General features: G+C 34.0%; 1 protein-coding gene across 1 annotated transcript in view; it reads left to right on the top strand.

Moving 5' to 3' along the window:
- The window catches only part of LOC126754855 (uncharacterized), a 118,823-nt gene continuing 108,147 nt past the window's right edge, over positions 1–10,676 (top strand). The window contains exon 1 of the mRNA XM_050467042.1: positions 1–147. The gene's annotated coding sequence lies outside the window, so the exon portion shown is untranslated. The remainder of the gene's footprint in view (positions 148–10,676) is intronic.

Below are 10,676 nucleotides of genomic sequence, written 5' to 3'. Positions count from 1 at the left end.
CATATTACGTGTAATTAACCAATAAACAAAGTGCCAATACAAAATCAGCCGCAGCGACTGACTTCAATGAAAGTTGAGTGCAACAAAAATCACATAAAATTCGTTTTACCACCAGTGTTGTCATGGTGCTGCTTTAAGCTGTAGTAGGTGAGTAGTGTGTGCAATTAAAATGTTAATTTTTTTTTGTGTGGCAACATTGTCCACACTTCGTTTGAAGATTACACGGAAAGTGATAGTAAAATTTTGTTTTTCGCTATTTTTACTGACTTTCAACCCACAACAACTCACTTTCAGGCCACTTTTCAATTTATTTTAGAGCAATTACGCGCTAATAACAGTGTTGGCAACTGTAATTGCTGTCAGCACAAGATTGCCGCAACAACAACATGTGCGTATTACTTCATGGTCAAGCATCTTCCTACACAGGTGTTTGTATATATGCATGCTTTTACTTTTAAATACAGTCTTTTCATGATAGAAAAATAAAATTATGAAAATGTCATGCAATACATATTACATAATAATAATCTGTCAGCGTTTTATGCCTGAAGAAAAAAATTATTTATAATTTTTATACATATAAAGCATGTGTTGCATATTGGCTGTATGTATGTGGCACTTATTATATAAACAAATGCAATAATCATCATTACTTATTTATTAACAACCATGAAATGTTGCATATCGCACAATCAAGTAAGTCGTAAAATCCACGCTCTCATCACAAATCAATTAAATGACTTGCAACAAAAGTAAAAGTGGTGCTTAGTTGGTGCATTGGCCCCCCTTATAGGCGTGTATTGTTTGACTGCACTTGCGTACACGAGCATAAATGCTTCCACAGGAAATGCCAGCGTATCCACAACGCAAGCGAATGTGTTATTATTTTTATGGCCAATTTTTTACGATTCCGCAAAATTTAGTCGTGTTGTAAAAAGATAGCATTGTGGTTAAAGCAGAGACTCTTTTCCGTCGATTGCTGATAAAAATCAAATTAAATTCATGTAAAACTGTAATAACTATGCTAATCAACTAATGCATATCTAAAGTAGATAATAAAATATTTGCACATCTCTGCAAGGTGGTTAAACAAGAATTTAGCAATAAACAGAAGTAGGCAATAACGGCGATCGCCAGATAATATCGATTTTTAGAATGTAGTTAATATTGTGGAAGTTTATATATGTATATGTACATATAATTTTAATTAGAACAGCTCTTTTTGTAATATTTTTACTAAATATGCTTTAATCGATAAATTCGATTAATATTTCGATATTCTTACGTTAATCGATGTATCCAATTATTTTTTTCGATAAAATTTGCTTCTTCTCCTTCATATTAGTGAGATAAAATTTAATTTGAATTAATTTATTTATAATGAAGCTTGGAGAACTCAAGCAAAAAGCCGCGTATGTAAAATATGCCCATGGGACTGAAAACAAGGGACATGGAATCGTGCATCATACAAGACTGAAACTGTAATTTTGTAAATGTATATTGATAACTGGGGTTTTTTGACATTAATTTGATTTATTTCTATAAAACCATACCTTCGATAATTGAATATTTAACCGCATATATCGATATTATCTGTCAATATTATTCACCCACTTTATAATCCTGAAAATTTACCGATAATTTGATATATTTTATACAATTACTTAAATGTTAAAAAATATATAAACTTATCGATAATTTTTTATCGACATGTTATCGATTATTACAAAGATGTTACTGATTCCTTTATATTTTATCGATTTATTTAAGCCTAAAGTAATCTATAATATTATTATAATAAATAATAATACATATAAATTTCGATAACTTTATATACTTTATCGATAATTTTAAAGAAAATTTACATAAAATTATTAATTTTTTTCAAATCTATTGATAAAGTATATAAAATTATCGATATATTTTTATCGAAATTTTATCGATTATTATAAAGATGTTACTCATTGGTCACATAATTAATAAATACACAAAATTTTTTATTTATCGATTAAATTTAACTATGTTTTACGTGATATTTATCAATATTTCATGGTTTGATAGATATATAAAATCAGTTTTTAGGGCAAGTATATGTTGTATAGCGTTATATTCTAGAAATAACCGCCATAAACATTTTAATAGCAATTTATGTAAAGCTGATTCGAATCTCGTATTTTAACATAAGTTTTGTGAAATAATTTTTCATAAGTCTCATAGTGCAAGTATCTACTTTACTTGCGCAAACACCATCGTATGACCGCTCTCCACTTCCACTACTGCCTTCAGCGAAACAACTTAATTTTATCGAGGTTTCAACAAAACATCCGTTGCCTCTACACCTTGCTACGCCCGCATTGCAGCCACTTACAACACATACAAACATACGCACATGTAATGCAGTTGCAAAAACTGCTTTTATAGTGACATTAAATCTCCATGTAATATTTTATTTTCAAATATTTTCACATGGCATGCTCATTTGAGTCAAGCGATCGGTGAAAGTCGGACTAATCAATGTGCTATCGGTTTGGACTCGTTGCTGGTAACATACCATATTTATGTACTATATGTATGTGCATATAAACATACTTGCAACGCTTGGTTGATTTGTCGGTTAGGTTTGGCTTGTTTGACCGCTGCTTGTACCTTTGTCGCCCAGATGAGCGTTCAATGATCTCTTTCTCTCGAACGATGCACAAACAAGCGCACATACACTTGTATGTACTTATATGAAAATATACATATGTGAATATATATAAATATGTATATATTTGTATGCATATCAGTTTAATTGCAAGCCTGTTGCAATTGCACTTTGCTTTGCTGACCAATGAAGCGAGCTTGCTGTTGTTGGATAAAGTTGCACGGTTGATGTGATTTTTATGTTGGCTCAAATAGACACGCGTACAAGTAACTACATACCGTTCCACATTGGTATGCTTCGAAGGCATTTCCAGTGAAAAATCGTATGTCCACTGAGTTTTCCACTTATTTCGGCAGATTTAAACCAGTTCAATACAAGGAGAGCAGTCGTGTAGTCCTTTTTAGACGCACTCATTTCAGGAATTTGTTTGTGTCAGCCACGAGTTTAACGCCTGTTAGATAATCTGACTAAAAATATGCACTGCTGGCGGCAAACTCGTCTATCCAATGGTGGAAACATGTTGCTTCAGTAATAAATTACTTCCTCTTCAAGTTGACATGTCGCTTATATCACTGAATAATAGTGATCATTTGGAGAATATGGCGTTCATGCGCTTTTTTCGTTATGAAAAAGTTTTCATTACGAAAGAGGTCTCAAATGTCGATATGAGCATAGATTTGGCACAAAGCTTACACTGGTATGAACAAATAGGATACTATAGATTATGAGAGATATGATAGATTGGCATAGAATGGGAATGTTTATGATAGATTGAGGTATGTTAAAAAAGTATGGGTTAGGAGAGGTTAGAATAGGTAAAGATAGATCGGAGTAGGATATGATAGGTTAAGATAGGACAGGGCTGTTTATGATAGATTGCGTTGGTTAGGATAGCACAGGTTGGGATAGATCGGAGTAGGATATGACAGATTGTGAGCGGTTAGCATAGCAAAGGAAAGTTTATGAAAACTAGTATAGGAAAGGTTAGGATAGGTTACCATAGATTATGATAGGTTGGGATAGGATGGGAATGTTTATGATAGAGTGACGTATGTTAGGATAGAATAGGCTAGGGGAGTTTAGAATAGGTTAGGATAGATAGGAGTAGGCTGTGATAGATTGTGATCGGTTAGCATAGCATAGGGAAAGTTTATGAAAGATAGTAGAGGAGTAGGTTTGTGAGAGATTAGAATAGGATAGGACTGTTTATGAAAGCTAGTATAGGAAAGGTTAGGATACGATAGGATAGACGGGGATGGGAAGATTGGATTATGATAGATTACAATAGGTTGAGATTGTATTGGTTAAGAGATGTTGGAATAGGTAAGGATGGATTGGAATAGATTAGGTTATAAAATGGCAATATTGGCTAGGATATGTTGGGATAAGATGAGTTGTGTTATGAAAGAAAGAAAGGAAAGAATAGGAACTAGAAAAAAAAACAGAATAAGAGACGAAATAAACTAACCGTAATTAAGCAAAAACCTGAAAAATAAAAAGCAGATGAAAAACACAATATGATTATAAAAGAAAAAGTACCTTCTTTCCACAAATTCTTTTATCATATTTCGCTATACACGTTATTATACGGTCACTGGCTTACTATATATTAATAAATATATGCACATATTAACTGTGTCAATCTCGAATTTAACAATTTCGCTGCATTTACACTTTAATATTATTGATTTTTAGCCACTTTATTAAAGAAAACGATGCAAAATCGCTCTCCTGAATGTGGTTAGCAGCAAGAATTTGCTTTTGAAAACAACTAAAATTTCTGCAAGAATTTTTATGGGCACGTAAATGGAAAAATGATATAAATACAAACAACTCTTAAGAGAAGACTCTTTACTACTACGAGGCTATGCAAATTATTTGATAAAGTACATAAAATGCTATAAAACAAACGCTAAAAGCCGGAACACGCAATTAACTGTACACAATAATGCACATGTGTATGCAGAAATTGATCATTTGCTGTGGAATGATAATTATAAGCAGCAACATAAACACACACGTATGTATATGCGAATGGATGTGTGAGATTAGCTGCAAGGCAAGCACTGTGTTCCGTATTGCATCTTAATAAGCAGCCGCCGGGTCTCACCGCCGCGGCAGCATTGACACACATTTTATTTTTATTTTCCTGCACTGCTGTTCTATGCTGCTTCTCTGCATGTGTGAATGTGTGCAAAATATATATGTATAATAATAAAAGAGAAGATTTATGGCCGAAATTGCCGTTGGCAGGCTAGCAGTGGCAGTTATATTAGCGGCTTAGTGTATTGTGTGGCAAATGTTGCATGTTAACGGTTGTGTTGTGGCGCGGAATATAATAAGTGTGGGCACTTGACAGTGAAATAATCATTGATAGGCTGTTTTGCCAAATTATTTGCCATCAATTCAATGTCATGTAGAAAATTGGCAAACGGATGAATATATACAATAGCCAGCGCGATTCCGTCAAATTTTTTTTTTACTAAAAAATAGAGAATTACTTATATTCCATGATAATATCAGCAACTGCATGCTTAATTTGTTATTGCTTTTCATTGTTTGTTGCTGATAAAGCTGTTGCCGCCGCTGTGAAATGCCACAACGCCTGCATGTCAGAGGTGAGTGCGGCTTGTTAAGCTTTCAACGCCAGCTTGACCGCTCACCGGTTGGCAGCGAAGTGAAAAATGAGCTGTAAGTCGAAAAGCGTGTCACTGCAACAAATGAGCTGCCATTGTTTGAACGCTTTGTGTTGCATATTACATTTCAACTTTTACCAATATTTCACATATACTTACATACATACATATTTATGGGTATGCAAACCGCTAAAATTTTACTTTTCAAATTTCCATTTCTTCGTCTATGCCATATTTTACGAACTTTTCATTTTCATTTTGTATTGTCTCTAAGTTGACATGTGTTTTTAAACACAATTTTTTATCTTACACGCTTAATAACTAAACATAAATACATACTTGCACATAAATATTAATTTGACATAGCGCGCTGACCCAGTCTCCGCATATGCGCACATCTCTTTATCTTCTAACATTTCATTTCTACTAATAAGTTGCCGGCATGTTGCAAGCGTTGCGTTGCAGCTAGACAGCTTTTCACATTTATACTATATATATGTATATGTATGTATGTATACAATATGTTACTCGTGCAAACAAAGTCGCCTCGAACTTTAGCCAATTCTCATTCATTTCACATTACACTTCTAAATCCGCCTTTGTTTGCTGCGCAGTCTCACACACTGCTTTACCTTCTGGAGGCCAACGCGCTTCGTGACATTGTTTGTCCGTTGTTTATTGCTTGTCTTTCAACAATAGCGTGTATTCTTTTTTTCTTAAAACCAATTTATTTAAAACGCCTGAAAAGCTGCTGTTGTTTTGTAACCACGGCCAGTTGCAGAACACTTTCTAATGTTTGGAATTTTCCATAGTCGAATAGTTATTTGTGGCTTAAATTTGACCTACAATATGGTTTGATTTTGGGTAGTCGATTTCAAAATATAGCGAATTTCTTCATTTTTCTTACTCAGTTTTGAACAGCTGTAATTTTTTTTCAACTTCCCCGAATTTTATTTGTGTTTGGCTAAATGTAGCTTAAAATCTCACCTTTCCAACACTGTATGGTATGACACAATGGGATTGGTAGCACTGGAGATATACGACTGCAACAACATCTATTAACAAAATACGAAGAGACTTTTTCGACTACCTAAAAATTAATGGTTTTGGTATAAATTCAGACATAGAAAGCACCAAGATGCTCTTAATAGGTAACTGGAGCCTAGAAGAGTTATGGCCCGATATCGCCCATTTTTAAATAAGAATTGCAACATATCAGATTTGCAGAATATTTGGTTCGATAACCTTATTTTTAATGACTAAATCTTTGTATTTTGAAAAATGACTAAATTTTTCAAAAACGATTTGAAACGATTTTTGAAAAATTCTGGAAATCAATTTAAACTGATAAAATCAGACTGAAATGATGTTATCTGATAAGTATGCGTCAGGAGCATCTGATTTTCATAACTTTTCAAAAATCGGTTTTGAAAATCATTTTTGAAAAGTTTTATAACAAAATTGTGTTAAAAGGAACGAATAGCTTTTGAGGTATAAATATTTAACCGAAAAGTGATCAGACTGAGTTCATTGTTCTACATTCAAAGTGGATTATATTGCGTAAACCAGTCTTTATTCTATATTATATTCTAGGCCGTAGCTCCACATATAATGTTTCGAACAAAAACAACTTAAAGTCACACTAATGAATAGGCAACTATGTGAGCAAATAATTGCGCGTAATCAGTCAAGTCCAATGATAAATGTATCTGTTCTTATCGTTAATTGCAAGCCATAACTCCATAACTATGTAAAGTGCTCTAAATAACAACAAACGAGTCTTGTTCAAAGGGTGAAGCAAACTGGCTGAGTTTGCTAAGCAAAGCACACATATGGACACGCATTCTACAAGCGCTTTGTTCATTAATAAATTTTTCGTGTTGTTATTTGCTAAAGCAAATTCCCGCCTTGCAAGAGCTGCAACCCAATTTCATGCAGCAAACATGCCTCGGTAACCTCAATTCTTATCACGTCGCCACCAGCGCAACACGTTTTTATCAAAGGCGAAGAAGAAAGGCAAATAAAAAAGTACGGAAAACGGCGGCGGAAGACATTAATGGTCTGCAAATCTCGTTTTTGCAGCAAGTTTACCTACTTGTTTACTAAACTGTTCGATTGGCGTGCACACACATGGTAATTGCATAACAAATGTGCAGGAGCCTGCGACACTCTTCAATGTGCTTATCTAATTGCGGCGGCCACAAGATCGCCGTGAGAACGTCACAACCGTTAAGTGTTTTACAAGAAGTATGCTGAAATAATTCACAATTAAGTTAGCTGTAGTAAAGAAATTATGTATAAACAGGTTCGTAATAACCTATCTTCTGGGTAAATATGCTCTTAAGCGTTGATTAGCACATAAATTACGCCAGAAAAATCTCATAACTTATGATTATCTACTTAGCCGTATGCAAATGAACATTACAAAATTCAAATGGTGACAGGCAAAATTTTTTTAAATTGAAATTTATAAGCTTAGATTCGAATTATATGTGCAAAAAGCTGTGTATAAATGTTGGTTAGAGAAAAGCGATTTTAGTATAATAAAAATTGTAATTTTTGGAATAATATTTTTAAAAATAATGAAAGGAATTAATTCTAGAAATTGTTTATAAATTAAAAAGAGTTCTCACATAGTTCAAATTCAACGTCAAATATTGGGTAGTCGAAAAGTCTTTTCGTTTTTTGTCAATAGATGTCGTTGCAGTCGTAAATCTACAGTGCTACCAATCACATTGTGTCATCCCATATAGTGTTGGAAAGGTGAAATTTTAAGCTGCATTTAACCAAAAAAAAAATTAAGTTCTGGAAATTCGAAAAAAAGTTACAGTTGTTCGAAAATGAGTGCAAATAATGAAATTCGTTTTTTTTCGAAATTTTTGTATAAAAAAGGGAAGAATCCCACGCAAACCACCAATAAAATTTGTGAAGTTTACGGAGACGATGCTGTATTAGTTCGTGTAGCACAACAATGATTCGCTCGCTTCTGTTCTGGAAATTTCGATGTGAAAGATGCACCCACCTCGTCGACCTATCTTTGAAATTATGGAAAAGATTGACCAGGACCATCACATAAAAAGCCATGACATTGCAAAGGAACTTTACATTCCTCATCAAACGGCTTTTTAACCATTTAAAAAAATGCTGGCTACAAAAGGAAGCTCGATGTTTGGGTAGCGCATGAGTTGTCTGTAAAAAATTTAATAGACCCAATTAACATCTGAGATTCTTTGCTGATACGAAGTGAAATCGAACCATTTCCGAAGCGAATGGTAACGGGAGACGAAAAATGGATTAAATACGACAATATTGTACGAAAAAGATCATGGTACAAGCGAAGTGATGCTCAACTAATAGTCGCAAAGTCAGGTTCGATGCCTCCAAAGAATATGTTGAGTGTTTGGTGGCATTAGAAGGGAATCATCCACTATGAGCTGCTTCAGCCTAGTCGAACGATTGATTCTACATTTTACTGTCAACAACTGATGAGATTGAAGCAAGCAATCGAAAAAAACACAGAAAGGGTATCGTCTTCCATCAGGACAACGCTAGACCACACACGTCTTTGATGACTCGGGAAAAAATGGGAGAGCTTGGCTGCGAAGTTTTGATGCATCCACCACATAGGTCTGACCTTGCACTATCGGACTACCATTTGTTTCGGTCAATGCAGAACTCCCTTATGGAGTAAAGTTGCCTTGAAAAGAAGCCGGTGAAAATTACTTGTCGCAAATTTTCGCCGAGAAATCATAAAAGTTTTACACTGATGGAATAATGTCTCTAGCGGAAAAATAGCAAAAAGTGGTTGACCAAAATGGTACATATTTGGTTTATTAAAGTTCATTATAAATACAAAAAAAATAAGTTGAAGTTTGATTAGAAATACGAAAAGACTTTTTCAACTACCCAATATATTGCAGTTTTGTACCGAAAATAACAGAAAACAGTCAAGACGTTCACCTAACCCTAACAAACCAACAAATGTGTGTGTGCTCTTTGTTTCCATTTACATTTCTTACTTTGCTCTTCCTTGCTCCTTGCTCGTTTCGTTTCCTCGTTTACACTGTCTAACATTGAGTCATACTCTTAGCAATGAAATTACTATTTTATCTGTCTTGACCATTAATTTTTTTTTATAGTTTTTGCTTCCATTACCACATTTTGTTGCATCACATTTCAATAACTGTAACTATGTATACGCAATAAATTCAAAACACTTCTACTTTATTTTGATCTTCAGATAGTCGCTGGATACTTTGTCATTTCTGGTTTCTTTCAATCACTCCACTTTTATGTTGCTGCGTCCAACAAGCTTGTGAGTGGTAATCGTCATAATGACCTCTTTTCTGCATTCACCTCAGCGTTTAAATATTATTTACACATAAGTATATTTGTATTTGTATTTGAAGAAAAAGCTGCTGTGTCAAAGCGGCGACCCAATTCTACTTTTCAAACGCCGGCCGCAACCAGCTTAGCAAAAATAACTGCTTAGGCTGTAGATACATACACACACGTATTAATATATAAAAATAGGTTTTTGCAACATTTTGTACAACAACAACAAGCAGTTGCAACATTAACGCCGCTGTTTTTCGTTAGTTTGCCGCCAATGCTACATCCTGTGCAACCTTCTACTTACATACTAGTATATATATATGCATCTGTGGCTTTGAGCTGCCAGTGCAAGTGTGTAGGCATTGACGCGTTCGTTGCTTAAGTCTTTCGTTTCGCTGCCACAAAACCAGTTGGATTTAATTGAATTTATGCTTTTTACTGATTTGTGACTGTTTCAATAATAATGCTTAGTTGTTGTAATGCGCATTTTTTGGCTTATTTTTTAGGCTGCTTTTCCGAATTTTGCACAGCTGACAGCTTTTTTTGCATTGGCTTGTTGCTCTTTTTTTGCGAGGTTGTCATATCTTAAAGTATAATTTTCTGTTAGCAGTGACCATACATTGTCGGCTTATTAAGTTGTTTTTGTGTTTTAATACTTTAAATATGAGTCAAGCCGGCATTTTACTATTTATTTTTATTTTTTGCGTAAGCTTTTTGCTTTTCTTATTGAAAAGAGAAATTTGCATATTTTTCGCTTTGTGCTGCGGTAAGTCCACAGGCGTTTAAATGTCATAATTTACACTTTTTTCACTTCATTATCATTGCTATTGAATGCTGTGGTCTATGGTAGATATAATTTGCACGTTTTTATGTGGGTATACATTTGTGGTTGTGGTTTTTTGTCGTTCATTTTTAATTACTTTTCAGTTTCCTGGCGTTTCTGAGAGTTTAAATCAGTTGGTGGTTAATTTTATTACAATGAAATAATCGCAAATATGTTTGTGTTAAAACATATTTTATTTTGCAAAAATATTTTAAAGATTTTTTAGGAATTCTAGCAT

This window comes from Bactrocera neohumeralis, chromosome 4 (assembly GCF_024586455.1).
Source record: "Bactrocera neohumeralis isolate Rockhampton chromosome 4, APGP_CSIRO_Bneo_wtdbg2-racon-allhic-juicebox.fasta_v2, whole genome shotgun sequence".
Lineage (NCBI taxonomy): Eukaryota > Metazoa > Arthropoda > Insecta > Diptera > Tephritidae > Bactrocera > Bactrocera neohumeralis.
The sequence above is the reverse complement of the archived record's forward strand: the minus strand, read 5'-3'. Positions and strand labels throughout refer to the sequence as shown.